Raw genomic sequence first — 14,456 nt, 5'->3', positions numbered from 1 at the left:
CATATAAAATTTTAAATGGGATCTTATTTTATTATATCATATAATATAATATTATATTGTATTATATAGTATGATATAGATAGGCTGTCATGATATAACCCTAGATGGCTTCCAGCACACTATGTAGCCAAGGCTGGTCTCCAACTCATGATTTTCCTGCCTTAACCTTCCAAGCACTAGTGTTACAGATGTATTTCACTATCACAGCATAAATTGACCTATATGATATAAAATGTGCTTTCCTTCTTATATGTGTTGTTCATATGATCTATAGATTCTACTTAAAATTACATGAAGTTGCTTTGTTAAATTAGCTTTGCAACATTTAAGCATGGAATTCCTTTCTCCATCAGATAGTTTATTATCACTTTTCAGGATTTTCTTTCCTGTATGGTATAAACCCACAAGCAAATGGGAAACAAAATAAAGTGTGATCCATGTTATTTACTTTAAAGCATCACCAACCTTTTTTTTTTTTTTTTTTTTTTTTGCCAACAGCACGCAAAACAATGGTAAATACTTCCGAGTCTGTCGACTATGCCATCTCAGCACTTTTAATTTAGAAGTAGTTACATTTGGATAATGGTTCAGCTGTGAATTTGGCAGGAAATTCCTAAAGAGTTATTTTAATAAGCATATCTCCTGTGCAGTATTACCAATTTTTATCTTTAAGGAGAAAAAACCTGCTCTAGGTTGACAAAGACTTCTTTCTCTCCCTCTCTTTAGCAGCAGCAGCAATGTTTTTCTTAGGAGTGGGACATGGTAAAGTCTGATGAATTTCTGAAGCCAAAGCACCAACATTATGGAAACGATATCCTAAAGGTTTGCGGGTATAATTTTTACAATTCCAAAAAATGGCATACTCACAATTGTATATTTGCAATAAGCAGAAAAATATAGGCAGGTTAATAATCTTGCAATCTTATCACCTGGAGCAAACCACGTTTTTATTTTAGTTTTTGAGACAGAGTCTCATTATGTAGCTAAAACTGTCCTGAATCTCTCTCTGTAGACTAGGGTTGCCTTCAACTCAAAGAAATCAGTTTGCTTCTGCCTCCACAGTTTTGGGGTTAAAGGTGTGTACCATATAGCCTGACTTACAGCTAACCATTTTATGTTGGACTAAGTCATTTGAGTTTTCCATCTGTTCATCTGTCTCTGTGGCTGTTGCTCTCTGTCTCTTGCTGTCTGTCTGTCTCTCTCTCTGTGGCTGTGTTTCTTTGTCTGTCTCTCCCTCTCTGTCTCTGTGCGTGTCTCTGTCTCTGTCTCTGTCTCTGTCTCTGTCACTGTCTCTGCCTCCCTGTATGTGTCTGTGTGTGTATTTAATGAGTAGACTTCCTAGTTCAATTTAGCACTTTGTCATGTGGGTCTCTATTTGATCAATAGATGGGATTTTTCATAAAAGATACTGTGAACAACCAGTAATGGGTTCCTTCTTTTTATTCATTCTTAAAAAAAAACTTTTTTATTATAGAACACCTCAAGCACAAAATAAGTAAAATAATTAAATGAAACTATATGTATTCATTTACTCAGCTTGAATAGTTATCGACGTTCTATTACTCTTGTTTCTACATTTCCCCCATGCCACAAGGAACTTGATTAGTGCATCCACACACTTCTTTCTGTGGGTCAAATTTGTGTACTTTAAAATGAGGACATTTTAATGTCATGAAAAGCAATTACTCCCCTAATCAGAAGGTTCCCTAGTAAGTCTTCACAGAGGATCCTCTCTTCAGGAACTTGGAGAAAACAGAACGCTGCTTCTTCAGGCTAGAAAGATGGCTCAGCAGTTAAGAATATACTGGACGCTCTTGCAGAGGACCCAGGTTCACTTCCCAGCACCAATGTGGTGGCTCACAACCACCCATAACTCCAGGTCCAGGGGATTTAATATTCTTTTCTGAACTTTGTGGTCACCAGGAACAAATATGGTACACATACATCATGCAGGCAAAATACTCATACATATAAAAATAAAATGAATCTGAGGGAAAAAAGAATTCTACCTCTTCTAGAACTTAGTGTAGATGTTCACACATGGTAATACTCTTGTATATTGTTACTTACTTAACCTATTCTTTTTGTTTGTTTTTTTTAAGTTGTTTTGTATATCAATAATTTATTGTTTGTCATTGATCAGTAGTCCATCTTATGAATATACCAGTTTGTTTACCCACTTTACTAATTAAATTGAGCTATTTGTAATTTGGGCTATTATGAATATAAATTCAAATGTTACACAATTCTGATGCACAATTTATGAATACAGATATATTTTATTTTACTAAATAAATGACTAAAAGAGTAATGAGCATTTCTTTGGATATATGTATACTTTTTGGATATATGTATATAAGTATATGTTTACTTTTATAAAGAACGGCCTGATTTTTTTCCAAAGTGGCTATATCATTTTCAACTCTACCAACAAGGTGTGACAATCCTTATTCACATTAGCTGTTATTGTATCTTATGTTGTTATGTTTTGGCTTATTCATTAGTATACTGACTTCCTAGCATGTACATCTCTAGCCAAAGGCTTGGACCGGGTTCACTGGATACCAATGACATCATAATGTCTAAAGTGTCAGAAAAAATTGACCACAATTGGGCTGGAGCACTGAGATGCAAAGCACAGGAAATGCATTGGCCACTAGTGGCTAGAGTGGCCTGGCCCATCAGAGCAAACCTCAACAATCTATTTCTTGCCATATTTGGGGAAAATAAATGATAGGGTCTCTTGTAGGTATAAGAAGCATACTTTCTTCTATTGCACAAGGACAAAGTAGCACTTACCAAAGAGCTACATGTCCAGAATGCCTCCTAAGGAGAATCATTGTTTGGGGACTATCTTACCTACCTGATTTTCCTTGCTGCATTCTCAAATACTTGGTGTCTATCATATTAGACACGATAGGCAGGGAAGCCCATGACTTCAGGATACACCTAACTCCAGGATACTTGAAAATGGCATTGTACAAAGACTCATTACTTTGAGGGTGACATCAACTCTTATGTTGAATTTTTTTGAGTTACAATATATGATGAGGTCAGGGCCTTAGAACCTACAAGTAGATACACAACTTTTCGAACTCCAGAAACCTTTCCTAGTCCAAGGAGTGTCATATTGTTGTCATTAGCACATAGTAGCAAAGCTTTTTAAAATTGAGGTTGTGCTTCCAGCTCCCTTCAATTCTCAGCATTCTTACTAAATATGTTTGTGAAAGATCCAAGAGGAGAAACTTCAGGAAAAGTTAGTCATGGGGTTTAAAAGCCATGGACAGTCTGAGGTGTTAGAGTAATTATTTTGTATAAGGAGATCCCAATGGATACATTACAGCCCTTATTTTCTCTGAAGAAGTCTAGAAAGATCCAGAGGATTCATAAACATTGGTGATATTGTGGAACAGCTGACCATTACTGAGCTACACAAAACTTCATTCCAGATAATGCCTAAAATGCGGAAGGTGACACAGGGAGGGCAGATGGGGTTGCCGAAGAGTTGGCTTGGGATTGGTGAAGCTTTGAAATGAAAATTAAAGTACAATGAAGAAAACACAAAAAAAGAAGTAAAATGGGAAGCATGCTTGTGTTGATGTTATTATATCCTTTATATGTATATGAAAATGTCATAATGACACTCATTATTATGTATACTTAATACATGTGATATTTAAAGGTGCACCATTGACTGGTCATGTGATTATACATATGTAAGCTATTTAAACATTCTTTCTTAAAGTATTAGTAGATGGAATTCACATAACTGCTGGATGTGGAAATCACACCTTGAACATTTTGGACAGGTGTGAGAGTGACATGAAGGGTGAATAAGAATAAGACTGGATGACTAGATAGATAGTCCACACCCTGGATAGCTGTTGGTTTCCCACTGCTGTGTCTTTGAGCTTTCTATCTGTACTCTACTTACTTTCAACATATTCCAAAGCAGACAGATTAAGCTTGACTTTTGCTTGCTTCACAGGAGTTGTCTGAAAGTGAGAGCAATCATATTGAGTTTAGATGTACAAGTCTTTGGAATTATGTCCTTATTTAAAGTTTCAAGTTTTCTTATCACACAATACTTATCAAAACTATTTACAGGAATTTGATTAGAAAAGCTTTCTTCATAAAAATTTGTAATTTGTTGAAGATTTACTTCCTATCATTAGCCAAGTTGAACTTAAAACTTTTTGTTTGAATTTTTGGAGACCTTACCTAGGCAACCAACAGTGAAGAGCCACCTTTAGCTAATGACATTATAACATGCAAAATACCATCATCATATAACCCCCAGATGAGGTTTATATAAGACATTAATTTTTAATATTCTAGAATCTTTTAGCCTATAGTTGATGCTTCTGTGATGGTAATACCAGAAAACAAATCATTATAGTCAGACATGATGTGTTTGTTAAATGTGTTCATTTTGGTTTATAGCTACCTCTTTTAGTACAGAATATAGCATCCTGGGTATTCCACTTGCCCATCATAGAAAATCATTAAAGATAGCATGAAGCCATATTTGGATGGAGAAAATAATGTTACTGTTAGCATTTCTTTGTGACCACAACTTACAACTCAAGAATTACCCAAAAATTAATGACCACTTTTAAATCTTGTATAATATTAAAAGGACCAGCCTTAATATTACACATCCCAGGGGCTCAGGAGAGAGAACTACGAATGGCTAGGACTATTTTTGGGAAATAAAATCTCAGCACACCAAGCTCTTAGTCCAGTCATTTATTCTTTCAAATCTTCTCCATCCTCCTGTGCCCTGGGAGTCCCGGTATATATATATATATATATATATATATATATATATATATATATATATATATATATATATATATATATATATATACTTACAAGCAGTAATCCCTTGGCAGTGCAAAGCCAGGCTTCCAGGGTCAAATGGAGGGGAGATAAGAATCACAAAGAGGGGCAGTAATTGTTAATTATCATTTGCAACCCCAAAGTGAAGTGACTAATGGGGAAATGAATTAACTAAAGGCTAAATTCAGATAATATCTAAGAAGAGGGATCTTATGTGGTCAACTATAATCTTAAACGTGATTGGTAGAAAATGTTAAGAATCTATAAGTTGCTAGGTCAATGGGAGAAAATAAAACTGTCTTCTTTTTTCCTGTGGCTCCTATCTGTCCAAGCTATCTGCCATTTTTCTGCAGGATAGGGGAAAGTTTGCTTGTTCGCTAGGCAACCTGTGTACAGCTAGATGCCTCTGGTGATAGTTAAAGGGAGATCTGGAACTAGAGGCAAGATTTGGGAAAGGAGGAAGTTAAGCTTAATTGGCACATCCACCAGGCCTTCTCAAATAGGTAGTCTGGACGCTTAAGTCTCTTCTTAGAGAATACAGAGGTATCTCTGATAAGGTACTTTCCTCCATCCAGGGGTGGACCTGGATGATAATTACAGGGAGGCTTGAACTGGGGTTCTGGCTATGTGTAGCTCTCAGTACAGAAGGTTATCTAAATATTCCTAGAAGTGGTTAGATAAAGAATTAGAGGTCTATAAATTTAGTAAGGCTGCAAGAAAATGAGGGACCGAGTTGAATTGTGTAAAGCTATTACTTAAGGTCCACCTGACCTAGGCTGTGTCTCTGCATTGGATTTACCTTAAATCAGGAGACTAGCATGTGGACTGTTATTACTGCTAGTCCTTGAAAGTGACTAAGGGAACTATCTGATTCCAGTGCTGAAAGGGGAAAAATGAACGGTGGAGGGGGGGGCGAATCCTTTCTTGAGGCTGTTCTCCAAATACCTTGAATGTATATATCCAGAGAGTGATCAGTCCAGACTGTAACAATTGTTAGGGAAAAATCAACTAGGAAAACTATGAAGACACACACGATTTTCATAACAGAAGACAGCTGATATATAACAAGCCAAATAACACCAAAAACTCCTTGGAATTTGGCTTCCTCTGAAGGAATTCCTTGATCCCTTCAGGTAGTTGCTATGCCATAAACAGCTGAGTTCTTATATTATATTCCTGTGGCCTGTAGCATTTGAACCTTGGGAGGAGGGTGGATCTCCAGCACTTTCAAATGTTCCATTTTATATCTAAAGTAATATCTAGAAAGTAAGACTGAGAAATCCATATGGTCAAGTCCCATTTACAGAAACACCTGGGAGTTGGGGAATGAAGCAGAGCAATGGTGCCATGTTTTTAAATAAGTGTGCTTTAAACTGCGCTTATGGTTTTTTGAGACACATAGTTACCATGGTGGTCACATAATCCAATTTATAAGTATATTTTCACTTTCTTTTTGAGAGCTTGCCAAAAGGAGAAATATCAAATTTTTATCAAGTTTAATTTTTAATACATAATATTTTCTCTTATATTATAGATAATATAGAAAGATTATGCTTTACATTGCTGAAATAAATCTACTAAATTATAATGCATTTTCTGTTTTACATATTAATGGATACAATTGCATAATTGTTGGTATGATCACTTTAGATTTGTGTCTTCAAGAGATGGCACTCTTTTTTCTCTTCTTTGAATGACCTGTCTCTCATTATAAAGCAAACAGGTTTCTAAAGGATAACAACAAAACATAACAAAATAAAATATAACAGGATAAAACAAACCCATCATATTGAAGTTGGACAAGGCAAACAAACAGAAGGAAAAGAGCCTCAAGAGAAGGCACAAAGTTCTCTTCTAGACTATAAAATCATTTGGAAAATGTTTTCTCTATTTTCCAAGTTTGTATAAAATTATTTGTTTCTGAAATATTTGACAGAACCCACCAGTGAAATCATCTGAGCTTGAGGTTTCATATGTATAAATGTTTCTATTTCTAATTTCAATTATCTTGATAGATACAAGAAAATTCAGACGTTTTCTTTCATCTAGTGACTATTTTGATAAGTTGTGTTTTTCAATTTATTTCTAGTTTGTTGGCACTATATATACCACGTAATATATATTAAATCTGAAGGAGTCTCCTCATTTATTCTTGATAGTGATTGTGATTTTCACTCATTATTTTCTTGGTCTTTTAGGCTTTTTATAAATTTTATTATCATCTCCAAAGGGAATCATTTCATCTACTCTATTTTTACAGTGTATGTATTGTCTTAAGGGTATATTCCCTATCACTTCCTTTAATTATACTGCTCTGGATTCTATTTGATGCGGTTTTTCTGGTGTTATAAAGTAGAAAATAAATAGTTGTACCTTTTATTCTTGTATTCATTTTTATACATAATTTTCCCTTTCTATTTCCTTCCTCAAACCCCTCCATGTACACCCTTTACTGTCATTTAAAGTCATGGCCTTTTTTTCTTTTACTGTTGTTACGTGTGTTTGTGTTTGTGTGTGTGTGTGTGTGTGTGTGTGTGTGTGTGTGTGTGTGTGTTCATAAACATATAAAAACAATCTTCCCAGTCCATATAATGTTACCTATATGTATATGTTTTAGGGGCTGACCCTTAATTTGGTATTGGACAACCAACTAGTGTGTTCTCCCTGGGTAAGACTATTTCTCCCACTCTTGATATTGCTTAGCCCCTCTAGTTCTTTGTTAGGGTTATAGCCTTCCTTGTTAGCATGTCTACTGGTGTCCTTGTTCAGGTCATGTTTAAGCAGTCATATTGGTGAGACTTTTTGGGTGTAACTTCTGAAATTCCTAAACTACACAGTCTTACAGCAAATTCCCCAATCATCTGGCTCTTACAAGCTTTATTCTCTTTCTTCTACAGTGATCCCTGAGCCATATGGCGAGTTGTGTTGTACATGTATCAGTTGGGACTGAGATCCACAATTCTTCATCTTGATTGGTTGTGGTTTACTATAATGGTCTCAATCTACCAAAGAAATGTTTGTTTGATGATGGGTGAGAACTGCACTTATCTGTGGATATAAGGATAAATATAATTTAGTTAAGGATTATGCTGGTTTATTAAAGTGGTGGTTTTGGGTTCTCCTCCAAGGTCTATGACCTCACTAGACTTGGGGTGCTTTACCCATAGTTCAGTGCCTTTCTCTGCCATTATGAGGGAAGCTTCTTCTTGCAGTAAATGAACTCAACACAGACCCACAACTGGACAATATGTAATCAGTGAAAGATATTAGAAAACTCAGTCCTAAGTGGGATGTCTTCATCAAATCCTCTTAATACCCAGGGATCTATGCAGAAAAGGAAGTAGAAAGACTGTAAGAGTCAGAGTTGATAGATAACTCCAAGCAAACAGTATGCTCCAGACACAACAGGACTGATGCATATATGAACTTATAGGAATTGTGGCAGCACACACAGAACCTGCACATGTTCTAGTCAGACAGAGTCCCAGGGCTTGAGAGATGTAAGTTGACACAGGCTCCCACCTCTACCTGAGAATCTATATGCATTTGGTATCTGCTTTCTAAGGAAAACTTAGTTTTCTCCAGTGGAGTCTCACTGGGTATACTACCGACACTTCATGATCAGCCCTATATGTAGACAAATTTCTAGATGGTCTTACTAAATAAAAAACATGGAACCAAATATAGGGGTGAAAGCCTTAGAGAGATCAAGGAAATAGGGAAAGCCACCAGCCAACCTTACCTCACCAACTCTGCAGATTCCAAATGCCAGCTTGTAGCATGAATCTTAAATGGTCTTATTAATAAAATCAAATCCAGGGCCAGGTATTGGGGTGAATGCTGGAAGATCAGAGAAGCAGAACAAGCCACAGCTACTTCACCTTGCCCGTTCCTCAGCTGATCCTGTTTCCTCAGACTGGAAGCCTCTAAGTCCTTTTCCAAAATGGGTCTCAGCTGAACTGGTGCTCAAAAGCCTAAAAGCTTAAAGGGCCAAAAGCCTAACCAGCCAAATCCTTCTAGTTTCTGGTCTCCACGCCTTATATATCTTTCTGTTTTTACCATCACTCCCTGGGCCTAACCAGCCAAATCCTTCTAGTTTCTGGTCTCCACGCCTTATATATCTTTCTGTTTTTACCATCACTCCCTGGGATTAAAGGCTCACTTCTTGGGATTAAAGGTGTGTGTCACCATGCCTGGCTGTTTCCAATGTGGCCTTGAACTCACAGAGATCCAGACAGATTTCTGCCTCTGGAATACTGGGATTAAAGACGTGTGCTACCACTGCCTATCCTCTATGTTTAATACTGTGGCTGTCCTGTTCTCTGACCCCAGATAAGTTTATTAGGGTGCACAATATTGTGGGAAACACAATATCACCACACCAGTTACTTCCTGTCTACCCGTGCCTTTATTGCATTGCTGTTCTGCCCCTCATTGGCTCTCTTAGCCCAGCTACCTCACTTCCTCTTCCCACACAGATCTGTCACTGTCTGTCTGTCTGTACAGACCTCCAGGCCTCTATGTTTGGTACTGGGATTAAAGGCGTGTGTCACCACACTTGGTTCTGTTCCTTAGTCTATCCTTGAACACACAGATATCCTGCCTCCTAAGTGATAGGATTAAGGGCGTGTGCTACCACTGCCTGACTTCTTTGTTGCCATTTCCTCTGATCTCCAGGCAAACTTTATTTATTAAAGCACAAATAAAATATCACCACATTTCAGCACAAATAAAATATTACCACACCTATACCTTGGAGTAGATGTCCAACACAAATAGATTCAATGGTGTTTTTGTGCCCTTTGTTTCATAGTTTTGTTTGTTCATATTTTGTCTTATTGGTCTTTTGCTTGCATATTCTGGTTTCTGATTACGTTTTTATGGGGTTTGTATGCGGGTGATTCTTGTCTTTTGTATATTGGTTTGTTTTTCAAGTGTATTTTTTAAGAGAGAAAAAGGAAGGTCATGGGATTGCCTGGTTAGGAATGTGAGAAGGCTCTGGGAGAGGTTGAGAGAGGGAAAAGCATGACCTAGGCTTCATAGATTCATGAGTCCCGGGTGACTGGCTATGTTCTCTTCTACTGAGTGGGCCTTAAGTCCAGTTAGGTGACTGTTGCTGGCCCCCAAGATAGAAATGCCACTATTAAACCTTTAGAGATATCTTATATCTTTATATTTAATGCAAGTATTAACATAGTTACACTCAGAATTTCAAATTTATTAATTTCCTTATAAAATTAAAATTGTGTTTAAAATGTTTTTCCTTTTTGTTCCTTTTTTCTTAAATTTATTTATTTATTTATTTTATATCCCACCCACAGTTTCCCCTACCTCCTCTCTTCCCAGTATCTCCCCCATACCACCTCTGTTCTCACTCCTCAATCCATTCCTTTTCTGTTCTGTTTGGGAAAGACAAGCATGGTATGTACTTACTCATAAGTGGATATTAGCTGTAAAATAAAGAATAACTATGCTACAATTCACAGACCCAGAGTGACTAGATAACAAGTATAGTTCATTGGGGGGATGCATGGATCTCCCTGAAATGGATAAATAGAAGAGATTGAGTGAGTAGGCTGAGGGTGGGTGGGGATGGTAACGTGAGTGATCAGGGTTTTTTTTTAGGGGGGTGGCAGAGTACTGGAAGAGATTACTGGAATGGGGGGACATTTTGGGGTCAGGTAAAAACCTGGCAGAAGGGAATCTCTCAGGAATCTATAAGAATGACCCCAGCTAAGGCTCCTAGTAATAGTGGATATGCAACATGAACTGGCCATCTCCTGTGACCAGATTGGTACCTAGCCCAAATGTCATCAGGAAGCTTCATCCAGCAACTAATGAAAACAGATGAAGACCCACAGCCTTTTCTTCTTTTTTATCTTACATGAATAAATAAAATATTTTAATATTTAGCCTATATATAGTCAACTAAAATTAAAATAAAAGTCTCATGAGTCTTATGGTCTATATGTATAAAAATACAAAAATAACCATTATTTTATTTTCTATAACTTAAAATTAATAGATAGAAAATAAAATTTCTGATATCTAGATATATCTTCTAAAACTACATATGAACAAAAGATTCTAAAAGCTTCAACAGGGAATGAGAGACAATCCTGTAGCTGTAAGTATTTTCTGGTCCTACCCAGACCCTCCAGTCCTACCCAGCCCCATGGTCCCTCAGCCACTTATAAAATAATTATTCAGAGGCTTAATATTAATTACCAATTGCATGGCCTATGGCTGGCTTCTTGCTAGCTATCTCTTATAACTTAACCCATTTCTATTGATCTGTAAGTTGCCATGTGGCCGTGGCATTACCAGTCTGCTGGCATCTTGCTGCTCCTTCAGTGGTGGCTGGCATCTCCTCTGCCTCTGCCTTTCTTCTTCCTCTCTATCTGCTTGGATTTCCCACCTGCCTCTAAGCTGCCTTGCCATAGACCAATGCGACTTTATTTATGAACCAACCAGAGCAACACATATTCATAGCATACAGAAAGACATCCCACACCACACTGGGTGTCATTTGTAGCTGAAGGTTTTTCTGTGCTCGTCTGGCACCAAGGACCCCACAGTTGCTTATAAAATAATCACTCAGAAGCTTATATTAATTAAAACTGCTTGGCAGTTAGTTCAGGCCTACCACTGATTAGCTAGCTCTCACAACTAAACTCAGCCCATTTTGGCTAATCTATCTGTTGCCACGTTTTCCATGGCTTTACCTGTGTGCCATTACACATTGCTCTCTGGATGGCGGGCTGGTGTCTACTGACACAACCTTCCCCTTCCCAGAATTCTCCTCTCTGCTTGCCCCACCTATACTTCCTGCCTGGCTACTGGCCAATCAGCATTTTATCAACCCATCAGAGCAATACTCATTCACAGCATACAGAACTGCCATGTGCTGCCATGAGAAGTGGATGTTAAGATACTGGTAAGCAATGAGCCAAGTGGCAAAATATAGCTTAATAGAAATGGGTTAATTTAAGATGTAAGAACAGATAGCAAGAAGCCTACCATGGCCATACAGTTTATAAGTAATATAAGCGTCTGTGTGTTTATTTGAGTCTGAGTGGCTGCCGGCCCAGGGGCAACTGGAGATAACTCCAGCTACAAATGGCACCAGAACGTGAGGCAAGAATTTCCACCTAAAACCTGAGAAAGCTTTAAAAAAATCCAAAACAGCTTCTTATCTTATCTCTCTCAAATTATCTGCAACCTGCATGCTTGAGCTAATATGTGGCTGGTTCCTGGCGTGCACACTTGACCTGCAGTACGGCGGTAATGAGGTGTCCAAGCTGCACATTATGCTGCTGCTGTGTGGTGGATTTAGCCTTTGCTAATACATTTTAAAAAATGAGGTTTCTGGGCTACACGCTGCTTGGAGAGAAGCATAGACCCACTATGGCTCCTAGCGCTGGCAGTGAATTATCTCCACCATGTTGAAAAGCTAAATTGAGTGGAGCTAACAGCCAAGACTTCTGCTTCAGTACTAACCACTGCAGTTTAAAACAATAGGTTCACAATAAGTCAGATTCCAATGGAATAGTTTACAATGTGTGTAAAAATGTGCATAGGCTTGAAAGAAAGAGAAGAAAGAAATATATGCGTCTGGACCAGAGGTGAGTATACGGGCCCAACCCGGACCCCATCCCTGGGCACCAGCCACTCCAGGAAGACCTGCCCAACTTGGCCCCAGGTTCTGGCCACCGGGCAGGTCCCCTTCTAGCCCCACTGGGAAGGATCCCCTTGTCCAAGCCCCTGGCAGCCCCTACAATCTCCACGCCCTACCCCCACACCCATCTGCCCAAGACCCCAGCCACTTACTGAGACTTAGAGACTGGCCCCCAGCTCCCATCCTGCCCCCAACTTCCCTTCTGGACCAGAGAGGGCTCCCATCTTGCCCTGGACTTCCCTTCTAGACAAGAGCTCACATCCTGACCTGGACTTCCCTTCAGGATAAGAGTGCCCATCCTACCACTGACTTCCTGTCTGGACAAAAGCGCCCATCCTGCCCCAGTTTCCCATCCAGATAAGAGCTTCCATCCTGCCCCGGAGTTCCCATTTGGACAAGGGAGCTCCCATCTGGACAAGAGAGAGAGAATTCCTGAATCTGTCAGCTCTGTCTGAAACAAGTGCACTGATAAGGCCAAGAACGAACCACAAGGAGATGGGCAGATGTCAAGGCAGAAGTACATAAAACAAAATGAAGAGCAATGCAGCATCACCAGAACCTAGCCTGCCTCCAACATCTAGATCAGAACATCAAAAATTGGAAGAAGCAGAAGAAAACAGCCTTATGAATAACATCATGAAGAAGTTAGAGGCTTGTGTAGAGGAAAAGACAAAAAAAAATGGGAAGAACACTGTAAACAGCTAGAGGAAAGGGCAAACAAATTAGAAGCAAACAATAAAGTCCTGGAAGAAAACAATAAAGTACTGAAAGAAAATCACGAAAAGCAATGAAACAAATAAAGGAAACAGTCCAAGACCTGAAAAGGGAAATGGAAAAAATGAAGAAGACACAAACAGAGGGAATACTGGAAATAGAAAATCTGAGTAAAAGATCCGGAACTTCAGATGCAAGTATAACCAACAGAATGCAACAGATGGAAGAGAGGATCTCTGGCATTGAAGATACAGTAGAAGAAATAGATTCATCAGTCAAAGAAAACACTAAAGCCAACAAAGTCATGAACCAAAATGTCCAAGAAATTTGGGACACCATTAAAAAACCAAACCTACGAATTATAGGGATAGAAGAAGGTGAAGAATACCAACTCAAAGGCACAGAAAATATATTCAACAAAATCATAGAAGAAAACTTTCCCAACTTGAAGAAGGAAATGCCTATGAAGATACAAGAAGCTTATAAAACACCAAACAGACTAGACCCCCCAAAAAAGTCCCCTCGACACATAATAATTAAACAACTAAATGTACAGAATAAAGAAAGAATATTAAGAGCAGCAAAGGAAAAAGGCCAAGTGACCTATAAAGGCAAACCCATCAGAATAACACCCGATTTCTCAATGGAGACTTTGAAAGCGAGAAGGACCTGGAGAGATGTAATGCAGACACTAAGAGACCATGGATGTCAGCCCAGACTAATATACCCATCAAAACTTTCAATCATCATAGATGGAATGAACAAGACATTCCAAGACAAAGCCAGATTCAAACAATACTTATCCACAAACCCAGCCCTACAGAAAGCACTAGAAGGAAAATTCCAACCGAAGGAAGTCAGATACACACTCGAGAACACAGGCAATAGATAAAGCCACAGCAGTAAACCCCAAAGAAGAGAAGTACACACACACTACAACAAAAAATAACAGGGATGAACAATTACTGGTCATTAATATCCCTTAATATCAATGGACTTAATTCACCTATAAAAAGACATAGGCTTACAGAATGGATATGACAGCAGGAACCATCTTTCTGCTGCATACAAGAAACACACCTCAAATTCAAAGACAGACACTACCTTCATGATACAAGTCTTGGAATGATCAGGAATACAGGGAACATACCTAAAGATAATAAAGGCAATTTACATCAAGCCAACAGCCAATAGCCAACATCAAATTAAATGGAGAGAAACT

Source organism: Peromyscus maniculatus, chromosome X (genome assembly GCF_049852395.1).
Source record: "Peromyscus maniculatus bairdii isolate BWxNUB_F1_BW_parent chromosome X, HU_Pman_BW_mat_3.1, whole genome shotgun sequence".
Lineage (NCBI taxonomy): Eukaryota > Metazoa > Chordata > Mammalia > Rodentia > Cricetidae > Peromyscus > Peromyscus maniculatus.
Note: the sequence above shows the minus strand (reverse complement) of the source record.